Genomic DNA, 25342 nt, shown 5'->3' with positions numbered 1-25342 from the left:
TATCTCTGGCCACTGATGATGAATGTAACTCACACCCTCAGTTACATAAACCTCTATACATTTTCTCGTATCAGTGAGGGACACCAATCTAATTGAAAATCTCCATTTCTTTCGATTTCTTCTTCCATTCTTTTTCTAGTCACTCTTCATCTACCAAAGAACACAAAGAATTAGAAGCCCTGCTATGACTTACTGCTATTTGGTTTCAGGATGCCTTTTTTTAGTATTCTATCATACAGTGGGATAAATAAACTGATTCAGCTCAAACTACACAAGCATCTTTTCTATCCTGAACTGAACTTTCTGTAGTGTGACTTTTGTAGTTTTCCTTTCCAAATGCTTTTAATGTCTCCCAGTTTAATGTCTCTGTTGACACTGATAAAATAAAAAATACACCTTCCATTTTACAAATATTAGAGGTATAGAATTATTTGAAGGTTGATACCCTCGAAGAGCTGCAGCCACTCACAATCAAAGAACAACTTGTGTAAGATACAGAGGCCAAGGACAGCCTTGGCTACAGGGAGCATGAGACTGTCAGGTTTCAGATCCTGGGAGAAGCAACAAGACAAAGAACAGAATTACAACCACAGACTTCAGATGAGACCTACTTGGCAGGATCTGTGGGAAGTTGCCCTGGAGAGCAGAGGCCCAGAAGAGCTGGCTAATCTTCAAGGGCAGCTGCCTCAGAGCATAAGAACTGCTATTAGAATGTTCAGACAGTTCAGCAACTGTGGCAGAAAGCCAACATGGAGAACATGGAGCTACTGAGTGAACCTAAACACAAAAAGGAAGCATGCAGAAGATGGAAACTGAGACCAGCTACTTGGAAAGAACACAAACATTTTGTTTGCACACATAGGAATGAAATCAGGAAACCCATAGTTCAGTTGGAGCTGAGGGACAACAGGAAAGATTTCTGTAAGAACACTGACAGCATGTGGGCTTATTGCTCAGTGGGATGGAAGACTAGTGACAAAAGACATAGAAAAGGCCACTTTTACTAGCAAGGCTTGTCCTCTGGCCTGCACCAGCAGGTGTGGCCAAGGGGGCTGGAGAACATCAGCTACAAGGAGAGTCTGAGAGATTAGGTTGTTCACCCCAGAGAAGAGAGGGCTTGAAAGGCCATTTTGTTGCATGTGAATTTTGCAAAGAGACTACAGAGAAAATGGAGCCAGACTCTTCTGGGAAGTGTGTAGTGAAAGTACACAAGGCCACAGAACAGACTGGAACATGGGAAATAGTGATTAGATACTACAAAAAAAATTACTCTTAAAGTAGTTAAATAATGAAACAGATTGTTCTGAGAGATTATGAAATCATCCTTGGAGGGGTTCAAGACTTGACTGGACACCATGCTCAATAGCTCCATCTAATTAGTCGTGTTTTGAGCCAGTGTCTGAACTAGATGATATTCTATAATTACATGGCAATTCACTGAGATTTGTAGATCTGTTCCCACTCTCAGTGTCCAGTTACAAAGGGACAAATTGTGAAATTCTTACAAAGGATAAGGTCTCACTCCATACACAAAGTTTTGCTAACACTAATGGAAATAAATTGAATTATGCAAGAACTGGCTTTTAATATTAAGAAAATGTATTGTCTACAACTCTAGTGAAAAGAACCAGTCACTTCTTCTCATCAGGCTGCAGGAAGTTTTCCAAAGCATCAATAATAATTAGCTACACTCACTTAAAAACAACAGATTTGCTTTGTGAAAAGTGCTTAAGAAGTTTTTAGTAAAACATTAAAAGTAGTGATGAGCGATGCTTCTAATGTTATAGCATCTACTCCCTATAAGACAACAGAAGGAGGACTACATTTTTCTCTAATTGTTCTTTAAAAGTAAAGGACATCAGCAGTGGCTCTGAAGGTCCTCCTCAGCCTCCAGTTGATCGCGAACATCAGTGTAAATAACCAGATGACTCTAGTGAAAGAAAAAACATAGAAAATGTGTTTTACCCTCCCTAAATTCAGGTGGGTACATTCAGGTACAGTACTCTGGGACTTGTTCCCATGGTAACACCCTCAGCAGGGCAGGAGGCAAGAGTGGCTTTGTGCCTCCTGCACTTTAGTTAACTTTAGGGTAGGAATGGGCTCTGATGTAGGTTAATACAACTCTCCAAAAGACTGAGCAACACTTACCACAGAGACACTCTGCCCATGAGCCTTCTTAGAGAATGGTCAGAGAAATGAGGACTCAGGCTCTCAATGCTCCTAAGCCCTGCTGGGGATAGGAGTGCTGACCTTGTCACGTCCCCATGATGGCACCCCAAAAGGCTGGGGGGCCCTTTGCAGCCTACCACTGCTAGGGGTGGGCGGCTCATTTTGGTTCAGAGATTGCATATTATAACCAATGTATAGTGAAAGCTTTACTATTGACAACATTTAGATCTACCCACCGCTGGAAAATGCCCCCAATAACAGGCCTGAAACAGCAGCAATATTCTATTAGAGGAAATTTGGCTTCTCACCTGATTCATTTTTATTACAAATCCAGTTGGGCTAGTATGGGCGAAATTAAGAAGAGGAAATCCTTTCCCTAGTTTATCTTGAAAAGGACAAATATAAATACATTTGAAAGTAATAATAAAATGCACTTCAGAAGCATCTTTGTCAAGGAACTCAATTTGTCTGCAATTTCCCTTTAATTAGCTGTCGTGTCTCTCAAGGGAGCTATTATTCATATGTACTAAAAAGGCAAAAAACCATGCAAAAAAGTTGCATATAAACCTCTTAGAATCTCTCAGCTGTCTGACACTGGGATCTGCCTGCCTTTGTTCCTCATCTGGCATCTCCCCCTCAAAATCTGGTTTCTGCTGTTTTCCATTCTGACTTACTGTCCATCTTTATTTTCTTCTCTCAGCCGGTGGGTTCCTCTTGTTCTCATCTATTCCTATTTTCCTGAATCAAACCCCAGCTTTTTTCTTATTTGTTTTTCTAAACATCTCACTTTTGATTCCCAGCTTTTCATTCTCTTTCTTTTCTTCTCATTGATGGGTCAGCTTTTTCCTCAGCAGTCTTCTCACCTCTGTTCACCTCAGAGGCACCTTCTGTACCCTCCCACCTGCTTCTCGCTGCCATCACCCCCTTGCTCCTTGTCCCTTACTCCCTGCATCCCACGGAGCTGATTTTCTACTCTGTCCTGCCTGTGGCAGCAGGAGAAGCACAAAGGCAGAGGGAGATCAGAGATGTTACCCTGAAGCCCAAAGATGCAAGTGTGCTCGGCACTTCCTCAGTTTGGGCCATTCTCTGGTCATGGCTTGACTCTGTCAGGACAAGACTCAAGGCAATCTCAGCTCTGCTGCCACACTGCATTCAGTGAAAATGGAACCCTAGCCCAATGTTCAAAAGGGAGCAAATGCTTACTCTGTGCCAGCCCCTGATCCATAGGGCTGAATGACCAGGATCGAAGTCCAGCACAGAGTAAACCCAACCAGCTGTCACCAAATGGAAAGAAAACCTCCCATAACAGAGTCTTTAAAGCTGAGCACTCCCTTTTATGGTTTCAGTCTTGCTTTCCAGCCAGCTGTGCTTAGGAACTGGCTACAGTCCTTACCTTTGATTACTGGAATCACCATTCTCTGTAAAGCATAAGACAGAAAATTCTCCACCAGTGACTTCTGCTGTGATGGAAAAAGCACATTTGCTGATTAGTGCCTGATGTCTATGAGGTTGTAGCTTGATGAGGAAAATGGAGGGCTAGGACCAAAGTGACAAGCAAAACGATCAGAGCAGAGCTTGACAGAGAAAATCTCAGGCAAAAAAATATTTATTTTTGTTTAAGTTGCAGCTGAACAATGCAAAATATACATGGCAAAGAGGTGTCCACGTTTCTTGCAATGAATTAAATTGAGGGGTTTTTTTTCTTTATGTTAAGTACCTGGGATGAACCTTAACTTTAGGAATGAAATATGCTAAACCTTATTTCAGGTGGCAGGACTCAGTTCTCAGAAGTGAACTGCTCTCTGGATGGAAGAACTGTCCTGTGCTTATGCTCTGTCTTAATGCCACTGTGATTAGAGCCTTTCTCCCTTTACTTAAAGATGTGGGTTGGACTAAGTTGCTGTAGAGTCTCACTGAGCATTTCCAAGTCTACAGTGAGTGATCAAAATAGTGGCATGGTGGGTTTTTTATTCCCCTTTTAAACTCCTGTTTTTATTGTATTTCGTTGAAGTGACTTAAGATAATTCCTGAAATGGAATTTAAGCCTGATTTTGTATCCACTCCAACTACTACACCTACTCCATCCAGCTGTGAATTCTGTCTGAACCTAGGCAGACTATATAATATTTTGAGCCTCTGATGAGGAAAAAACCCCAACACTCTCAGAGATATCTCCTCTTACTGAAAAGAGAAAGAAAAGCAGAGAATATAGGGTTTCAAATCACAAAGAGCAGTGGCAGATGATATCCTAAGACAGACCAATAATTGTTCACAATAGGTTCAGAAGAATTTCTTTTGCCTCTGAAGGGCTCAGCTACCTTTCCTAGGCACTGAAACCATCAACTTACATCAGGGAACCAAGACTGGAGTGCAGCAGGGAAAACTGGAACCTGAAGTAAAAAAAAAGTAAAAGAAGAGGATTCACTAGAGGCACAAGTTATGTACACTGCTTGAAAATTCATTTGTGGAAATTCATACTTATTTCATGCTGATCCACACATTTAACTTTGACAGAGGCTCTTCAATTCCCAACAACTTTTAATTAAAACTGGCACAACTACAAATGAGTTCTAGAATCATCAGGCTTTTTCTGATACTAATCTCCTCCAATGGTCATGTGTATTCCAGTGCTGTGACTACAAGACTTGGGAAATCAAATTTTTCTGAAATAGTAATTTCCTGGAATTGCTGAACTATACCTTTGTCAAATACTAATTATGATTTGAATAAACTCATACCCATTTCTAACTATTATGATTTGCTAACTTTTCCCATTGCTGTCTGTAATGAATCCTTGGTTCACTGCACACATATTCCTGGGGAAAACCAAAGTTTTGAAGAACAGGAGAACACATTTTTGTGTCAAAAGCTCTAAGTGAGCAGCACCATTACCTCTTAAACTTATACTGACAGGCTCTGATCATTCTAAATCCTCTTTTCCTGTTAAAAGGTGCAGTGACTAAAACTAAGAAAAGACTGTTCATATTTTTCTTAAATGAAATTATAACAGATTAAAAATTGTTATAAATTCTGGAATTCTAACCCACCTTTATGTATAGAACTAACATGAAGAAACACTGATGTGGGCTACTTGTCTGAAAGTCCTTGCTTCTACCCACCATGTGCATTTATGGAGAAAGAGGCTGTAAACCCAGCCCTACTTGAAGTGTGGATAAAATGTGTTGTAAGACAGCTGAGAACAAGCACAGCTGCAGGTAACCACAGAACCAGCAAGACCTAAGTGAAATCTAAAATGCTCTGAGCTTTGATTCAAACTACAGACACCTTTCTAGTCTCATTTGTGTGATGGCATGCTGCTGCAGTGTGTGCTATGCAGTCTCACTTTTCCCTGCCCCTCTCATGAAGGCATATGGAGAACTATAGGGACAGTGGTCCTGTGCAGAGTTTGCACTCCAGCACTTCTGTTTATGGTGCTCAGACTTTGCAGGAACGTTCAGAGGGTTTTGAGTAAACTACTGAACTTGATTCTCCAAAACCAATATAGACTGAAACAGATGCCTTCAAGATAACCAAGAAATTGAACATTGTCATCTGGAAAGGTATTTAAGCTACAGAAAGGGGGAACATCATGGGGCACAGGAGACACGGTTGTTCCACAATATTATTATATTTCATCTCCAAGATTTAGACTAACCAGTTGAAAGTATCTTGGAGCTCCTATGAGAAAGAAGGTAACTAATATTCTTTTTCTCATGGTGAAACAAGGACTGTCAGCCTGACACAAGTTCTATTGTATCCTAATGTAGGGATAATTAATGCTTCTTTCTGAATTTTTCTTGGTTACCTCTTCAGACGTAATGAGATAATCAACTTCTGTTTGCTTATAGTCAAATTGGCTCTGGTACTGGCTGTCTGCAGGGAAAAAAACAAAGCAGTCTTCTGTGACTGCATGCACAGATAGATACTGTCTTAGATACAGGCACAATTGCAGTTGCTTTTGTGATTGGAAACACATTGTCTAAACTTTTTGTGTGGTCAATATATATAGATTGTGAAATCATTTGTGAATTTGCTGTTTTCTGCCAGTAACTGGGATTGAGTGAACAGAGTGATAACACTGCCCTGATTGCCTCTTTATCATGAGGATCATTTAAGTCCTTGCATGGCTGACATAACTGGTTCACTTGCAATCTAATGAAAAGATATCTGGGGACACACTGAACTATTTCTTAACACAGAGGTTAGGAACACTGGGCATCAGACAGTAACATTTTTATATATTACAATTTATTCTTGAATAGTTACTCAACCTCCTACATGGAGAAAAGGGCTCTCTGCACCTACCTATTAAATCTATTAACTTCTACAATGTGTGGTGTGTGTTTCCTTCCTGTGAAATGCAACACAACAATGTGCATATTTGTGGCAGAGCAGTATTTGCTATTTTATGCTAATCTCTAAGATTTTCAAAGGACCAGGAAGATTAGTGTGTGATTTGTTCAGCCCCAGCACAGAACGTTATCTTCTAGCTCCTTTTACTTACTAGATTCCCTGCAAAGATGGACTGGGTGGTTGAACTTGGCAGGACAGCAAACACTTCTGCACAGCCAGTGATGTGTAGGACACATCTGCCTGCATTTAATTGACTGCAGGAGGTGATGTGGCCATCAGCCTCAGCAGCACTGGGCCCGCTGCTGTGTGACTCCAAGCAATCCGAGCAGGGTCAAAGAGGAAGAAACTGCTGAGGGCAGAGTTCAGCTTTTCTCCAGCTACAGTTCCTACAGCTGCATCATAAGCAGGTGCTATTCACCAATCCTCTGGTAATGAATCAGTATTAAAAAAGCTTCATTTTCATTACACCAACTGAAGTGACAAAATTAGCATTGCATATACTCTGAGTCTCAGAGATGATAAAGCAAAAGATGAAGTTTTAAACTCACTGATACTGAACATATATAGAGAAACAATTTAGAGGCTACTCCTGAAAAATACATTTTAAGAGAAAGAGATTAGTATGTTTAATAAGTGAAGGAAATGAGTGAGTCCAGTTAAAAAAAAAAAAATTAATCACCTTAACAATATAAAGAAATTAGAAAAGTTGACAAGATTTTGAAAAGCTTTGGAAACTCCTAGAGGACAAAGCTTCAGTTTGCAATGCAGATTCTGAATTTCATAATCTTATAGTAAATATTGCCATATTTTTAAAGCATTTCATAGTATCTTAATTTCTTGCATCACATTTATAGATTCATAACTATTATTTCTCATTGTATATAATCTCCAGGAGTCAGAAATTAGGAATCTTTGCAAAGAGAAGTCAGGCTAACAATAGCAGAGATACCATTACTTTGAAGAGGAATGAAAGGAGATTGATCTGACAGATGGCTACCACTTATTCTTTAAAACTGTTTCAAACACTGAGAGAAAATCAAGCCCTCAGAGGAGTAGCGAATGACTAAAGTGTAGTATGATATAGTTAGGAACAGTTATCATGGGGTAGACATGTAAGTTTGAATTTTGCACAAAATAGACCAGTTTTCTTGTCTCCTCCAGCTTTTGCAAATGAGCTAGCGCACAGATAATACCCATAGAAAACATTAGATACTGCTTTTTCTTGAAAGATCTGTACAAATAAAAGTACTCACCTCAGAAATAAAACATCTGAGTAGGGAAGTGCTTAGATTAAAAGTACTATTAAGCTGTAAACAAAATAAATTAGGTAATTTTATCAGCTTGGAAATTAGGTTTTCCTTGGGGGAAAAAACCCCCAGCACATTCTGTTTATTTTAGTTTTAGATAATCCATGTTTTGATTTAGTATTTTCTTGCCCCAGAATGATTTCTAAGGAACCCACAGTGCTCTTTGGGACAGAAGAGAGAGATTTCTCATGGACTTGATTCAGGAGCATATATCAGTAAACAAGCATTATTCTTTGAAAGAACAGACATGACTTCTGCCTCTAAGACCTTCTCAGATGAAATACACTGAATATGTCCAAGGCAAGGACTCAAAAATCTCATTTGCCTTTTTGCTGCTAACCACTGTGATGATGTCTACTAGTACCATTTTTGTCACCAGTTTTCATAAACACCCTTTTGCTACAGTTAGCAAAACTTATTGGAAACTTATTTGACTACAAATGCCATTGTGGAAACTGGCATTTTGGAGAGGTCCCGTATGTTCTTCACCCACAGAGGAAAGCTTAGTTTGCTTGTACCTGCTGCTTGCTTCTTTCTGCTGCTCTCTTAAGTCTGAGGATTTATTCTAGTTTGTCAGTATAGCCAACACATCTATCATGGGCCACTGTGCAGCAGACTGGGGCTTCAGTACACTTCTTCTTGTCTTGCCCTTTTCTATGTGGAATCCATGCTGAGAAAAGCTCTTTTAAATTCCTTTTGCCACTCCTGGCACACCAACTTTTGATGTTCATTCTATCATTCTTTGCCTAGAGTTGCCAAGAAGTTCAGTTCTGAAGTCTGAAAGGAATTTTGACTACTTGAATTATGACAAACTGCATGTCATGAATCTCTTTTACAAGTGGTATAAGTAGGACCCAAATCTATGTGAAATGGCAAACATAAGGTGTTAGTGTTCTTTGCTGACTATCCATCTTACTAATATTTGTAATTCTATTACAAGCAAATCATACTCACCTCTTTGGAGATAGTGATGTTAAAGGCCCCTGCTCTGTAGTGAACCAGTGAAGCAGACATAAGAAAATAATTGGAGACTCCCAGATATATCACGGAATCACCCTGGTGATTCCGTGATATATCTCACCTTGGGAGAGCAAATGGAGCTGGCACAAAGGGAGGGTCTGTGTGATTTCCTACTAGATAGACCATGCCCTGCAAAAAGTCATTATCAAATATTTCTAGTTGAAACATTTTTATCTGTTAGAATGCATTAGCAGTGGTTGAACAGAAAGATTTTTTCCTGTCTGAAGAAAAGCTTGACATTAAAGAAACCTTGAACTAAGCAAATAAGTTTGTGTTATGCCCTAAAAATCAGCAAATTATGGCTCTTTAAAAAAACCCAAAAACCAGGAATCAAAGAAAATCTGGGTGCCATGCTTTCAAAGTTTTAATTTGAGCATTCAAGTGAGTATTCTGAACAGCAGCTACAAGACACACACAAAAAAATAATTCTCTGGACCAGTTTTCTTTCTCTTGTAGCAAAGACACTTTTTAAAATTTAATGCTGAGGGTGGCATTTCAGGAAAATCTTCAGACACTCCTGAAAAGCACTGGAAGTTGCTTAGGACAGGGACACAAAAGAGCCTTTTATATCACCTAACACTTAGTCCTGGCCCAGCTGCCAATCCTCCCAGACCTATTTTGGGTGCTGCACAGGTAGGGGACCTTGGTTCAGGTACGCTAAGAAAATAACTATTAAAATGTGAGAGGGTATGAGGCCATGAAATTAAAGAAGAGTAATACAGACAGTAGATAGTGTAGTTACGGACACTGTGAATGTTAGTAGCTGGAAGATTCAATAGGAAAAACACTGGCATGGAAAGGTATAAAACCCTAAGAAAAAAAGCTGGAAGTTGGAAGAAGACAATTTATAACCATCAAGAACCAGCCTGTTCCAATGAGCACTGAATAACTTCCTTGACTGACTTAGAAAAGTCATTCTGTGTCCCACTGTGATGTCCATGTACTAAAGCTTAGCCTATGAATTCAATATAGTGACAGTAGCTGATCAGTAATTGCTTAGTTCTTTAAAGCTGTGTATATCCTGCTTGCAGAGTTTTTTGTATGTGGCAAGAGTTGCTTGAACAAAATCAGCTCTGGCACATTTTTCTTAACTGAAGTCTGTTCTGAGAGCCATGGGGATGCTCTGAATTACAAGGACTGTGGAAACTGCTGGAAAATCTGGGTGTTGCTGAGATAACTCCTGCAACAAAGGTGAAAAGTAGATAAGAACTGTTATGTGCTGCTCAACGGCTGTCTGAGAGAAGCCTTTTTTTGGGTGTAATCTGTACTTATACAAGATGCTGAATCATCTCAAAACAAACAGCTTTGGACTGCAATCACGCTGGGAACCATCACAGATTATGTATCACTGCTAACAGGTGAAGACCAAGCAGCAGTACAAGAGCTGTGTATCTAAAGAACACTTTAAGCTGTTTGTAAAGCACCTCTGAAGGGCTTCAATTCTGAAATAATTTAATTATAAATAATAGCTTGGGTTAATTAACAAATGCTGGTTTCCAAAATAATTCTTGACCAAAATTCCCAAAATGTCTTATTGCTTTTCTAAGTAAATGTTGGAGAGGCTGAATAAGACTGTAGTGAGAGAATTCACCAGCTCAAAAGATAATCAGAAAAGCCTTAGAAAGCACTTATATTAAAGACAAATAACCTTCAAATACAAGTTAATGTGTCATTTGGACACTGCTGGAGAATTAACTAGGGAATAGTCTACTTGTGCAAAGGTGTCAGTCTGGCTTTAAACTAGAACAATGATAGACAAAATCAAAACAGACGCTATTTACAAAACCACATCACAAACAGTTATTACTTAGTTTAAGCAAAGCATTTTTGCAATGATGAATCTGAAGAAGAATGCTGGGAGATGGAAGAAGAAACACAGAAATTATTATAAGGGAAAAAGCGAGAGTATTCCCTTTGGAAAAGCCACTGATTCCTCCTGGTTTAGGCTTGTTCTCCTGCTGTTCACAACTGAATACACTTTGCAGAAGTCTCTCCCATGTAGTGAAAAATCCAGGGCAGTGTCGCTGTTTTTGCTACATGTTTGCACAAGAGAACTAAACTCTCCTATATGGTTAGTGAAATAGTACTAAATAGGACTAAATCCTTTGGAAGATGATGTTAGCACATTTTCCTGCCTATCAGTGCTGAAGAAAAGGGACTTTTTTCACATAGAGAGTGCTTCATTATAAAAATGATTGAAGACTTTTTTCTTAAAGGTGCTGGATGCAGTCTCAGTCTGTTACTTTTGATTGGACTATGTGGTCTGTTTATACTGTATAAAAATCAGATGGGTTCAAAGAGAAATGGGGAATTCACACAGAGATTATGAACTTTTCAATATGAATATGAATGTGACAGCACAGCTCAGAGTGCCCTGGAACCTGAAGTGTTTAATTATGTGCTATGTGAGAAAACTGTCTCAATGACCATGATTTTCAGTAATATTTGCCACTGCTTGGCACATGGAAGGTATAGGTCATTTTAAGAAAAATAAATGTCTACTTACTCTGCTTATGAATAGCAGAGCAGATAATAGAAATACCCACAATGAATAGTGAAGAATGGGAAAAAACTCTATGACTTGAATTATATTACTTACAGAAACTTAATTAATTTGAGTTGAGAAACAACCCAAATGTTTTCAATCTTGAGGGGAAAAACTCTAACAAGAACAATAATAAAAAGCTGTGGCATTGATTATAGTAGTGAAAATCTTATATCCTTTTTGAACATATATAACTATTGTATTCATGTCTCTGCAAGAGTGACACAGGTACAGTTACTGGTGGAAAAGAAACAAGCTCTGTGTGACACAGTCTGCCTGCAGCATCTTGTTACCTCACTGAACACAAGTCTTATGTCCACACACCAAAAGCATAAAGGATCAGCAGGAAAATGCTCATCTCCAAAATCTAAAGAAATAACACAGGTCCATTACAACAGACTGAAAGATTGCAGGTGACTTCCTATGGGTACAGAAGAAATCTGAATATTGTATATAAGATGCATGCAAGAGATTTCTAGAGTGCAGTATAGAGTATGTTAAGATACAGAACAATGGCTGTATTTTTTTTCCTTTCCCTTTTTTTGTACCATGAACACATAGTGTTCAGGAATAGTTCAGGAATACTTTGGCATCTAATAAAAATGGCTACAATTTGAGCACTATGAAAATTACTTAGCCAAAAACTGCTATCACCAACTCACTCTTATGCTTTCTAAGCAGTGCATCCATCAATTTGATTTTGTATTTGATATTTAGGCATAGCTATATGAAAGGAGAGACAAGTCAGAAATGTAGGGCCTGTGTTTTAACTCCTCCCTTCGCTAACTGAAACCATCTTCGCAAACTTACATTTTATCCAATTTGGCCTGAATGGGCTTATCAAGATAACCAGATAGAAAGCAGTAGATACAACTGGTGGAAAGGAAAGGGACACAGTGGCTTTCTTACCATGGACTGACATATTTGAAATATAAAATCTATCAGACTGGGATATGAATGTCATTTATATTAACATGAAGCAATTATAGCTATACTGTTGACTGTTAGTTGTTGACTATGGTTGACTGTTTTTATTAATTTGAGAGTCTCAGACAAATCTAGGGGGCCAGAGTCTCAGAAGAGCTATATAGAAAGCAATCTGCAAAGTTGTGAATGTTAGTTTACAAATGATGCTCAATTAGCCACATTTTGTCTAAGAAAAAAATTTCAAGAAAATCATAGTAAGAACTGTAAGCATTGTTTCATATTCTCTTTTGAAAGCTGTATTTATAAATTGTAGGTCAGCTTGTCAAAAAGCTTAATCAATCTAAATGCCTTTTATACCTGCAACCTTCCATTTGCAACCTTGGACTCTCTAATATGGTGAAATGTCAATGCTTTCATGTGCAATAGGTCTAGTTAGCTCATTTGCTAGCACATGCAGGAAGAAATGTAAATTAACTGCACTTTACACACTCAACAAAGGAGTCTAGTTTTGAAAACAGATCATTACAAATCTCTTTTCAGAACTTTCAGTGGTTAATCACATCCTGTAGCTGGATCCTTAGAAATCAAAATTTGAAAAATGTCCCTTTATGGTACAAACATGCTACTTCTCACAGAATAATTAGAAAGTTTGCTGTACATACCTAGATTCTCCACATGATTTGACTTTAACACTATCAATCTCAGCTGGCAACTGTGTAGCAATGTGCACAAGTGGCCCCTCTATCCCGTGACACTCCGAAGATGACTGCAATAAACAGTCCTGAGATGAACACAGCAATTTCTCCCTGGTCTTTGCTGCCTGGGGAAAAAAAGCCAAACTCAGTCAAGAAAACATCTGCTGTAAGGGAACTATTTAAGAAATGGCCTGTAAATCAAATGTAAAAGGACTTCTTGCTTCCATTATCTAGAATGAAGAATGGGTTTCCAAGGGATTGAAGTATTTTAGGGACATGCCTGGTATCCAAAACCAGATTATATGCAAAGGTTTCCAGGACATGAATTTTCAGTGTGGTGGAGGATTTGACAAGTTTACAAAAATGTCACAACTTCACAGAAATACAGGACATTCCAGTTTTTCATGACAGATCAACCTGAAGGTCTCTGGGACTGCAACAGCAGAAGCCAGATAGCTCCTAATTATATAACTCAAGTTTTATCAGCACTTTAATTGTTCCACTTTGCTTTTTCCTGTAAGAAAATTTTCAATAACTCCTTTAGATCTTTACATTACTCCATTTTTTTTTGTCCAGCCCTAAATTCATTCATTCTCCTTTCTAAGAGAGAAATCTTTCTAAAATTCCTACTAAGGTATCAAGAGAAATCTCTTTAAACCCGAATTCCAGCAAATTTAGGTACTAGGACTATGGTTAGGAGTTGCAAAAGCTGTAGACCAACCAAGTAGGGTAGAGAGTTGAATGGTTGTTAGAATAGCCTTATAAAAACCTCATTTACCATAATAGCACTGACACTGAAAGCATCACTTTTCACCCTTTCATCTTGATTACCTGGGTTTTCTTCTCTCAGGCATTACTACAGTGATGGCACAATACTATAGAGAAAGAACCCTGTCCAAGAGAAAGTTCAAACCATGAGTCTCTCCACTTTCCTCTTAATTTTTTTACGCAATGCAAAATTCCTGGAAAAAGAAGCTGTGATCCTAAAAGGTTAATTTTTACCCTAGACTGCCCCTAATCAAACTAGTGTCTACTATTCCCAGTCACGATATTTTGCAAGTCCTTCCTATCACCGTTACCATATTAAACCTCCCCTTTTCAGCTCATGTATCTTTCTCTTCACAACAGTGATGTAACAGAAGAAAAAACAGAGAGGCTGGAGGAACAGTGACAGCAGTTCCCAGCCACTAGTGTCACTGAGACAGAACTGCATGCCCATGCTCCTTTGGAATCAGGATGTGCTGTGCTGTGAAATTTTGCAGCCTGGTGATCCATCTTGCTGTGCTACCTGGCTCACAACAGAGCAATGCCTACTGTTACCAGCTGCTCCATTAATCCAAATTGTAGAGATTAGCATCTTGCAAACTTTTCTGGTATTCCAGAAGTTTCAGCCCTCCCCACTTCCAAGAAAAGCTATACTATTTAATACCATTGTATTAAAATTGTATTGCAAGAATGCTGAAGTAAGTGTAAAAATCAGTGTGTAATCATGTCATTACAGACATTCTTAGACTGCACAGGCTTATGAAGCTAAGTCAGTTTTCCATAGCAACCCAACTTCTGGAGTTTCTGAAGTTCTGAATGTTTGGCATTGTGACAGTGCCCTTCCTTTAGTAGGAGCTCTTTGGAAGGCAATATACACTGTACCAGCACATAGCTAATTAGCTATAGAGTCGACCTTCCAGGTATACTATACAAAGAAAGTAACAAATGTGGCTACTGTAAACTCTGTGGCCCTGAATATTCATGCAATGCTGGGCAAACTGAGCATGCTAACAAATGTCAGAACTGATACTTCCCAAAGAGACCTCTGGAGTAAAATAATTTTAAAAAAAACAAAAACCAACATTAGTCGTCAGGGGATGTTTCCTTCTTAAGAAGCTTATTCAAATAGATTATTGTTGGATTGTAGTTAAATGATAATGTATATCTGATCTGAAAAATAATTTCCCACTATATTTCTTAGTTTCATTTGCAGTCCTTCTCCCATAGCCCTCCTACCTGCATTCTGTACAAAACTTCCAGTAGCCATGAGTGTCTTGTCCAGTCTGCACTGATTGTAGCAGAAGCCTTTGCCACTGACAGATAAATGACAGTGCCAGGAATACAGGAAGCAGAAGTTTCTGGGAAATCTACAGCATTAATTCTGTGCCTACAGAATACAGAAAGGGGCATTATTGCACTGCATGTCGAAAGACTAAGAAGGACCTCTGATCACTTAAAACCCTTTTGGTATAAAAGGCAAAGTCCGTGCTTGAGTAAAAAAGCATTTCTTAGAAATGACTGACCCATGTATATTTTAGGAAAGAAAGACACTTGTACCATTTTAACTCATAGCATCCTTGGAAAAAGAATCCTTGATATTTAGCCAGGGTGGGATTTTTTGTTTTGTTTGTTTTGTTTTTTGTTTTTTGGGGTTTTTTGTGGGGGGGGGGGGGGGGGGGGAGTTTGTTTTGTTTTGTTTTGTTTTGTTTTTTTTGTAACAAAAAACTTTCCTTGAGAGAAGAATGAACTCTTTAAAGAGAAATCTTCTTGCCAGGCAAAGAATAAATCCATGTTTAATCTCAGATACTACATTTATAAATAAATCCAGGTTGTCCAAATGCTAGCATTTGCTGAAGACAACCAAAGTTTTTGTTCTCCTATTCTGCTTCCATGCCTAAACAAAGGGCTCTGGAGAGGATCCATTTTTCTAAATTAAATCTTACTTGAATGTTTCCCTGCCAAAATAAATATTTCTGAAATTCAAGGATATTGTCTTGCAAATGAGTGTGTTGAACTGAGCTGAACATTGTAAAGATATCACATGTCATCTTATCATGCAGTATCCATTCCTCATTGTTCCCTGCTATCTGGCAGAGATCTCTGAAACAATTGCCATTTGCCTGCTTTCCCCGGGGCAGAAGGCACCAGCTACTTTCAGTTAAAATGACCATAACCTTCCAATAACATCTCAGGCATGCCTGATACCTTTAGGTATCTTGTTTGCTGTGAGGCAAAATCCGATTATATACCGGGAAGACTGCAAATTTCAAGAACTATGATTGGGGGAATGAATTGGGGTTTTGAAAATCATGCAATAATTTAGATTGAAATAGAACTTCAGGAGACTTTTCTGGTTCAATCTCCTACTTAAAAGACGAAACAACTCAGAGACTCTGCCCACCTGAGTCTTGAACTCATCCAAGAATGCAGACTCTCCAACATTTTCAGCCCTTGTTCTGGTGCTCCCTAGAATGTTTTCCTAACTGCAGTACTTGATGTGACTTATGCCTTTTGCTTGTCATTGTTCCAGTGTGTACCTTTGGAAGAATCTGGCTCTGTGTTCTCTTGGTTTTTTGTTAATAGCCTATTGGAAGGTGGGATTGAAGGCTGTAGAAAGACCTGCTTCTAAATTAGTCTCTGTATTTGGAAAACTTGTAGGAAACTCTACAAAGCCATTTTTCTACTGGCTGTCCCTGGTACAAAGATTTTCCTCTTCAATAAACACTTGTTGAGCCCTATCCAGTTAAAATGGTAATTTATGATGTAAATTCATCCAAAAATATTCTGTAAAAAGTATCTTCCTGCCATGTCTGCCAAGATACATCATTCCCTGCACACATTTTCATCTTATCCCTTTTCTGGCTTTTTTTTCATCAAACACAAACAGATTATTTTCACTACTACAGTTCCTTCATAGTAGAAGATTGTTAATAACACCAATTCTGCCCTCTTTCAAACCTATTTCTACTGCTGTATCATAGCCATGCTTACACCTGTCTTGCTCCAAACTCTGACACAAACTAGATGAAAAAAAAACCAGCCAAGGTGCTCCTTCAGAAGCTTTATAAAGCTCACCTCTGAGTGTAGCAGAACAAATACTTTTAAAACCAATCAGAAGCAGAGTTAGATGAACCACTAAAATTTTACACTGAACAAAACAGTGGCTGTGTAATTATTGCACTGTTGTAATGAAAAGTGGTTTCATCATAAAACTTTGAAAATTATTTCCTTTACTTACCTTGAAATGACATAGTTGATCTTAACAACTGAGAAACTCTCCTGCCCACTCCAGCTTGGGAAAGTCTCTTTCAATACTGCTTGCTTCAGGAGCTCCATCCCAATCCTCCTGCCTACAAGAGGACATAGGAAAGTATGTGCCTTGCAGATTAGATTCAGGCACCTGAAGGCCCAGATACACTGCTGAATAATTTAATCCTAATTTTTAACCATGTTTTTGCAACACTCTGATTCTATGATCCTTACCTAAATCACCTTCCAACTACAAATACTCCCATCTACAACTCCTCTTAAGCTCACATATAAGACATTTAATATAAGATCAAGACAATCTGTTAGGATCATTTTGTCCCTGAGTTGTATTTCATATTTGAGAGTTCATGTCAGGTTTCTGAACTCTTATACTCCCTTCATTCATAATGTGGGTGGCCTTGGGAAATACTTGATCATCACCCTTACCTCAGACTGGCTCACATCTGTTGGATGAAAAAGCAAGTTATGAAGTAGCAAGGCAACTTCTCTTTGTAGTGGTTACTTATAGAAAAAGTGTGACATATGCATCTGAAGTACTGGTATGTCAAATGCAGAACTGTCTGAATTGTTGCTTGTGTACAGGAAGTTGTTTGAGTTTTAAAGACAATCCTCTAAAATTATTTCTTCCAGTTTCTTTCACAGTATGTGTGTTTTGCCACTGCACCTTAACCTTTACAGCCTGCTTCAGATACCTGACTTATTTTCTTACCTTCTTTCCTGCTTTAAGGAATCTCTAATTTCTCGAACGTTTCAATGCTATTTGTGCGTTGATAATATACACAGACTCTATTGTCAACAAACAGAGCATCTTTTCATTCCAAATTCCTCGAGCCTTCCTTCTTTGATTAAGACATAATTAAAATTTTAATACTGAATGATGTACTGCTTTCCAATGTTTGTAACACAAGAGTCTTTAGCTTTTGACCTCACAATTGCTGAATACAAAACACCTGGGTTTTTTCATCGCCAGGCTCCATAGTATTAGAAAAGCAAAGGATTGAAATTTGTGATAAGGTAACACTGGAATATCTTTTTATAAAATGCATGTTTTATGAGGGAGAAGTAAGTCATGATTCCCTGGGATTTCCTGTCTCCAAAGCAAAATATGGCCTCTCACTGAAATAACTTAAAGCTCTCTTATGACTGTCAGTGAAGGCAGACAGTGATCACAGGTGGAATTTCTCTCAAGGTTCTTGTAGCAGGCAAGAAGCACGAAGGCAGGATCTATTGCTTCAGTCTTCAATTCTCACATTAAGGGAAAGGATGTGAGGCACCAAGATCTTCAAATATGAGAAATACCTTTGGGATGGGCACTGTTAATCTGCTCTTACTACTAATGCAGAGGTGTGCCAACTTAGTCTGTTCACTCAGCATTTGGAAGACCATGCTGACTGTCACAAGAACTCCTATGCTCACACGAAGAACCTAAAGGCATCAGAGATCCCTAGAAAGCAAGGGAGATCAATACTATTTTGGGTGATTGATGTTTGCCCTGCACTTTTCAACTCCTCAGAAGCCTTTATAACAATGCTCATACAGCCAAATAAGTGGATCTGATCCTTGCTTTCATCTCAGTGGCATAAACCCTTTTAGTTTTCCCCTCACAAGTCCATTGTTTACCTGTCAGCATGCTCGGTACATAAATGACAATTAATCCTTAGCATGACCCAGTCTTTGTTGAATTTGTGCCTTGTTAACCTTTATTACTAATATTAATTCTGTAAACAACTGAAATTCTATTACATGCCCTTCACACCCATGGAGTAAGCTTTAGGTAAGAGACAGTGAAAGTTAGCATGAATAGAAAGAGTATGGAAAACATACTGTGGAAATTTTCTTTCAGGGGCAGAATTATGGCAGTCACTACATTTTTTTTAAAGAATAGTACATGCAGGTGCTGTCCCATGCCAAATGCAGGAGTGAGAGTCAAGGTGTGAAGCTATGTGGCTGTTCCAAAGTGGTAAGCTTTTCCCCCCAATTTTGTCTGTTTATCTTCAGCTAAATATTGCACTATAAGTCAGGTTTCTGACACTTTAAAAAAAGAGAAATTGTATGACCATCTAATCCTGGTTCTAAGAAAGTATATAGGTATAAAGAATGTAGTAGAACCTTCTGGACTGTAGGAGAATGCAGTCATCAATAAAGGATAAATTCACACCTGGGATGCACACAAAAGAAAGAAAATTAATTAGGGAAGAGGCAAAGTGTCTCCCTGGTGGAAGTGACAAAAGGAATATATTCTCTTTCAGTATTTAGGAAACTTGTTCCTTCATTGCACCTCTATTAAGAAACGATATTCTGAACATAGAGTATTTATGATAAATTAACTTCTGGCAATGTTAGACATAATAAAGTCCAGCCCCTTCTGATGAATCCCCACTTTAAGACCAGGATTAGCCTCAAGCCTCAAGGACAGCCAACACAGCAGGAAAAAATACCATATCTTTAGCATCTTCTCACCCTTGTCACAGATCTATTAACAACATGTATGATACAGATGCTTTCATAAATTCTGCATACCATGAGTTGCAAAAAAACCAGTATCCATTACTTCCCTCAATGAAATTTGGACAAGGATGGATAGGCAAGAGGACTTTAGCTAATGATTTTATTGCACAGAGCCATTACTGTGGGAGCCAGCACAGATTTCTGATTCCTTGGATATCACTTTGGCAGGCACTAGCTTTTGGTGAGACTGAGTGGTTCTGCTCCACTACTCTACCCTTTCCCCACACCCATGTCTTGGCTATTGTATTTTATCATCTGTCCTACCACCTGCAGAGTGAGCATGACAAAGCAATCCCAGTCAAGCAGGAGTAGGTTTGGCTTTCTCTATAACACCACCTTCTTTTTACAGAGCCTCCCTAGGATACACTGGCTTTGAGAGTTCCAAAGTTTTTCAACTGAATCTTCTGGTCTAATACAATAAGGTAGGTCAGACACTGCTACATGAGCTTGACTAAATGAGATTACATGAGAAGGGACTGCAAAGGTAAATTCAAAGCCTGTGTGAGAATTACATGGTGATCACAAAGGAACAGTGAAGGGTTTCCTGGCATGAGAATGCAGTGGTGTGGTTGAGTGCAAAGCAGGCTCTGAGCCACTGTGTGGTGGGACATAACCACACAACACAGATTCACAAAAGCTGAGGCAAATTGTTTCTTTCTGTGACACATCCCTAATATAAAAATAAGATTTCTTTGTTCAAAATTCTTGAATTGATCCTGATTTTCACTACCAATGACAGCTACTGCTCAATTTCCTAGAAATAACAATACTGTTTCTCAAGACAACTCCAAGTCTTCCCAGTGCTGCCTTAGAAAATTGTTTATTAGGGACCCATAATAACTTTATGCTGGGCTTAGCACAGAGGGGACTGGCACATCCTTTTCTACCATGTCTGGCTGTGATCATGATACCTGCCTATGTATAAAACCATGCTAGTTAATTAGTAGCAATAGGTTTTGCTGCTTTCCCAGTCATTTGGAGTCTATAAAGTCATTCCTGGATTTCTAACCAGCATCATATTGTCTTGGGCAATCTTTTCCATAATCTTAGAAAACACATAAATGCACTTAAAACAAGCACAAACCCTCTGCTCCACCAAAAAAACCCCCACTCCCCACCCTTTGTTAGTCTAACTTCTGTATTGAACTTAGTATTATCAGGTCAGAGTACAAATGGTTGCAAATCTATGTTCTACCTAGTACCTCATAAAAAACTGGTCTTTGGTAGATTTCCCACTATAAGACAGACAAAATACATTATCAATATTGCCCTGGTATTGGTTCTTCGAGGAATCCTTACAAAGTTATCCCAGGACACTGCAAGAAAAAGTAGTCTCAGGGAAAAAAACATTTTGAGAGCATAATCCACATTCTGACAAACTTTGAAAATGCAGTATACTCAAGAACCAGTAAGGCTTTTGCAGCTCACTCAACAATGTCAAATCAAAAAGGACTCCATAGCCCCAGAGTTTTAACCCTTCCTACACACTGATATTCCATATGGAAGACTGCCTCTTGAGGGAAAAAGAATATGAAGTTTATATGATTGATGGAAGAGATATATTGGTAGGAATGCTTAAAGAAAACAGCAAATGACATAGGAGTTTGTTAAATTACATAAAGGCAGATGAACCCTCTTCCCAACTACTGGGAATACCCACAGAATAAGAAAAACTCCAGTAAGCTCCTGCTCATGGTTTCCTGCATTCTGTGTAGAAAGTTATGCTATCCACTTCCCAGCTCATGAGGCAGCCATCAATCTTACTCAGTGAAATCTTCAAACAAACCACAGGAGGCAATGCCCCCCCCTACCCCACAAGTTGTATCTGTGAGTATGTCTGGGACACTCCCCAGTTTTTCAGCAGCTTTGCAAAAGCTTTGTGTTACCACAGCTTTTCCTAAGTGTGGCTTTACTACTGATGCCCTTCATAAAGGCTTTCAAGGCCTTGGAGCAGGGTTGCCAGAGAACTATTAATCTATGCCAGGCTGCAAAATAAATAGCATAGCTGCAATGCCTACACAGAATCTGCTAACAATGGATAACAATGTTGGGAGGCAGTTGTCTGATGAGCTGATGGAAAAAACCATTGTCACTGTTTGGATCCATTGAGTCAATGTTGCTGAGCTCTGTAACTGCCCTATCCTAGCACCTGAGCCAGGACTATGAGGCTCATTTTTACCAAAGTCCATTTAGCAAAACAAAAATCAGTGTCCTTGTTCTGGCTCTGCCCTGCCTGCTGCCCTCAAAGCTAAGAACTGAGGGGTGGTTCCCAAGACACAGGGAAAGAGTAAGAAACACTGAGACACTGAACTAGAATGCAGCAGGCATTATCTATCTGCCCAGATTTAGACTCGAGTCCATCATTTGCATAGGTCTGTTCTAAGCCTTCCTCTCTGCTTTTCTGCCCATAGTTTGGCTCACTCAGCAGCCTCCTGTACAACCATTCCCTTCCTTTCTGGGAACTGACAGTAGCATGAGGCACACTCAGCCTAGGCAGCCACTTCCCTGGGCTCACACAAATTGCAGTCCTGTCAGATTCCCAAGAGGTGGATGCAGTGATCTCCCTAAGAAAAAAATTAGCCTCTTTTTACCACCCAGAGAAATGTGATTTCAGTCTGCTAATGAAAAGCTACAAAATTCTGACTTTAGCCACTTCAAATACTTTTGCTCAGCACACAACTCCCAACAATTTGATACCGTTAAAAATATGGAAATACAAGAAAAACCACTGAAAGTGTCTGAAGCAATCCGGCAAACTCCAGGAAAACTGCTGGAAGGTCTTTTGCTCCATACAATCAAGACTGTAATCAGCAACAGAGAAGATAAGAGCCACATGAGCAAACTGTTTAAGAGTAATCTGTAGACAGCCAACCTGAGATGGTGTAATGCACTCACTGTACAGAGCATTAGCATAAAGGGCTCTAAAACACCTTCTAGCAGTAAAGCTGACCACCAGCAAGCTGCAAGAATTTAGGAGGTTGCCTCCACTGGCTTTCATTTGAATCTCCTCCACTGGTAGACTTCAATGGCACTTTAGACTTTGGCACTTCATCTCCCAATGATACTCCAGCCTTCATACCCATCTCCTTCTCTTCCCACACTTTATCACATCTTTCAGTGTGCCTCTTGTCATTCAAAATATGAGCACTGAAAGTTAATATATACACATATGTATTTATTGATACATATTATAAAATACATCATTTATAGTGGCAAATACATGAAGAGAAATAACAGAAAAGGTCCACCGGCTCACAGCTTTATTACCCCACTCTTCTTTCAGGAAAAAAAATTTCCATGAGGTATGTAATTGAACCAAAGAGACCTTTACATTTTACAGTTCTCCTCTGCCATGGGACTCAGTCAACAGGACTCCAGCTTTAATTTTCAAATTACTCAAGAGCACCCACAAGGGCTATCAGTAGGGTTTTACAGCTTTGGTGAAACAGGTTCTGTTTCACACTGACCATGAGCAAAAGAAACATCCTCAATAAAGTGTTTTGAGTAGAGAAACCACAGTCTTCAACAACCATTCCAAGCTACTGACAAAGAGCTTTGTTTTGGCACCATACTGTGTATTATCTTAATGAACTAGACTTAAAAATAATTCAGTCTTTCTGACAAGAGTGAACTATGCTGAAAGTCAAAATTCCTCTGTCCACAACCACTCTTTAAGCCTCTAAGCACACAGGTTCCCTATAGTATTTGGACAAGTGCCCTTCCCAGCCAGAGGTCAACTTCATATATGGCCATTGAAAGTCTCCTGCCTGCAGACTGAGACAAAATTGAAATGGTGGAGAAAACCTGTACCTCATCAAATAACAGCCCCTTCCTCTAGAATGATGTGTGAAGGAAAAAATAATGGTGGTGTTGAGTCATGTGAAATCTGCCAGACTTGAAAGCTGAGGAAAACATTTTAGCCTTTCATCCTAATTGTTTCCTAGGAGGTTTTCCTGCTGTGTGGAAAACGTGTCTAAACCTCATGTTATAGCATGACTCATAAAGTTCAAAGGAAAAATTCACAGAGTGGCAGCAAAAAGCTCACTTGTAACTTGGTCTAGCTGGTTACCCAATAATGACTAGTCAGCTCCTGAGAAACTGAACCACCTCACGTCACACAGTCGCTTCAGCTTGTGCAAGCTACAAGAAGGGTGGTTCTGCTGCTAGCAGCACGTCTGCCATAGAGCCAGTGGGGTAACAGGAGGTGGCTGTGACAGGGATAACTCTGGAGAATGAAACAGAGTAGGACATCCATGGCCAAAGGAAAATGGTGATGATGTTGAGGCAGCAGCATGACACACTTTGGATTCAATGCTCCTGGAGAGAGCAAAGAATTTCTGAAAGGCACAGTGCTCCTCACGTGCTCTCCTTTCTACTTCTCTGCCAGTTCCACTCTCATCCCCCTCTGTGGCAGCAACCCTCTTCTGGGTTTATTCAGGATGTGTCCCCATTTGATGATGACTGTGTAAGGACTCCTTCCAAAAGGGCGGTGGCAAAGGGTGCAGCTTCTCAGGAAATCCCTTGTTGTCGTGGTAAGTTACACCAAGCTGACTGTAATGAGCATGAGCTCCTCCCTTGTCCAGCGAGTGGTGTTCCAGCTCAGCTGCCTCTTCCCTTTCATCACCTCCAGTGCAAGCCTCTCCTTTCCACTGAGGAATTTATTGGCTTGTTGAAACCAGAGGATGGCTGCCCTTCAGCTTGAGACATCTCTGAGAGCCAACTCTAAAAAAGAATTGCATGAGATTGATTGGATGGTCGTGTTCAGATGCATTAAGGAGATTTCACCTGCAGCCCAGAATAGTTTTTTGAAGTTTCAAGTCTCCTTTTTCTTGCTGGGCTCCCAGGTGCTGAAAGAAGACAGCAGGGCTATTCCTGCAGGGTTAAGCAATGTGATTAAGGCCCTAATATGCAGTTATACTCAGTGGTAGCTGTGTAAGCTAGGTCTTGTAATTTCACTTATTATTTTAGTATTACCTTCCCAGAAAGTACCCCACTTTTCTTATGTCATTCTTTGTATGGAGAAATGTGATGCAAGTCAAGTTTTATTGTTAGAAAAACCCGATGATCTGAGAATATCCATTGCTCTAAGGTAGCTCTGAATTTACTGCTTTTGAAAATTCTATGGAATTCATTAAATGAAGTGAAAACTTGAAAAAAAAATTGCTTTTTACATTATTCCCCCACTCAACATTATGCTCCTGTCAAGTGTGTACTTTCAGATAAAAGACGTGAGGAAATGCTTTTTTTCCAAGTATGACAAGTGAAGGGGAACTAAAGCTAGTAAACTTCAGTTTGTATCACTTCATACTTATGTCGAGTTTATTGGCTCACAGGTGTTGCAGCACTACCTCTGAAGTGACAACTTAGCAGACTGGTCTAGAAAAAACACGTTCCTTCATAAAACGAAACACTCTCGGGGGCAGCATCTTCCTTCAGCCTTTCTCTTTGCGCATTTCCACTCTCGGCCACAGTCTGACAGCCAGCCAGGCTCTCGCTTGTAGCGCTGGCTACAGAGCATTACCTGGCGCCATGTCACACTGAGGAGGAGCAGGGCAGCGGCCCAACCACCCTCGGCACGCGGCACCAGGCAGCCCGAGCGCAGGAGTTCCTCGGCCATGGCTCATCCACGGCAGGGCAAGAGGCTGAGGAGGAGCGGAGCCGTTGTGAGGCGCGGGAGCAGCGCCGGGCCCGCATACGCAGCAACGGCGGCTCCCGCACCGCCTCTGGGGGCGCGCGCGGGGGCGGCTCCTCCCCGCGCGCAGCCGAGCGCCCAATCATCGATC

At 39.7% G+C, this 25342-nt stretch overlaps 1 pseudogene; it reads right to left on the bottom strand.

Annotated features, from left to right (window-relative positions):
* Positions 1 to 1858: 1858 nt before the first annotated feature.
* On the bottom strand, positions 1859 to 25337 carry LOC128939068 (BPI fold-containing family C protein-like; annotated as a pseudogene).
* Positions 25338 to 25342: the final 5 nt, after the last annotated feature.

The sequence above is a fragment of the Melozone crissalis genome, unplaced genomic scaffold, assembly GCF_028551555.1.
Source record: "Melozone crissalis strain CALT ecotype California unplaced genomic scaffold, PUWL_Pcris_2 ptg000004l_1, whole genome shotgun sequence".
Taxonomy (NCBI): Eukaryota; Metazoa; Chordata; class Aves; order Passeriformes; family Passerellidae; genus Melozone; species Melozone crissalis.
Note: the sequence above shows the minus strand (reverse complement) of the source record. Positions and strands in the feature narration are given on the sequence as shown.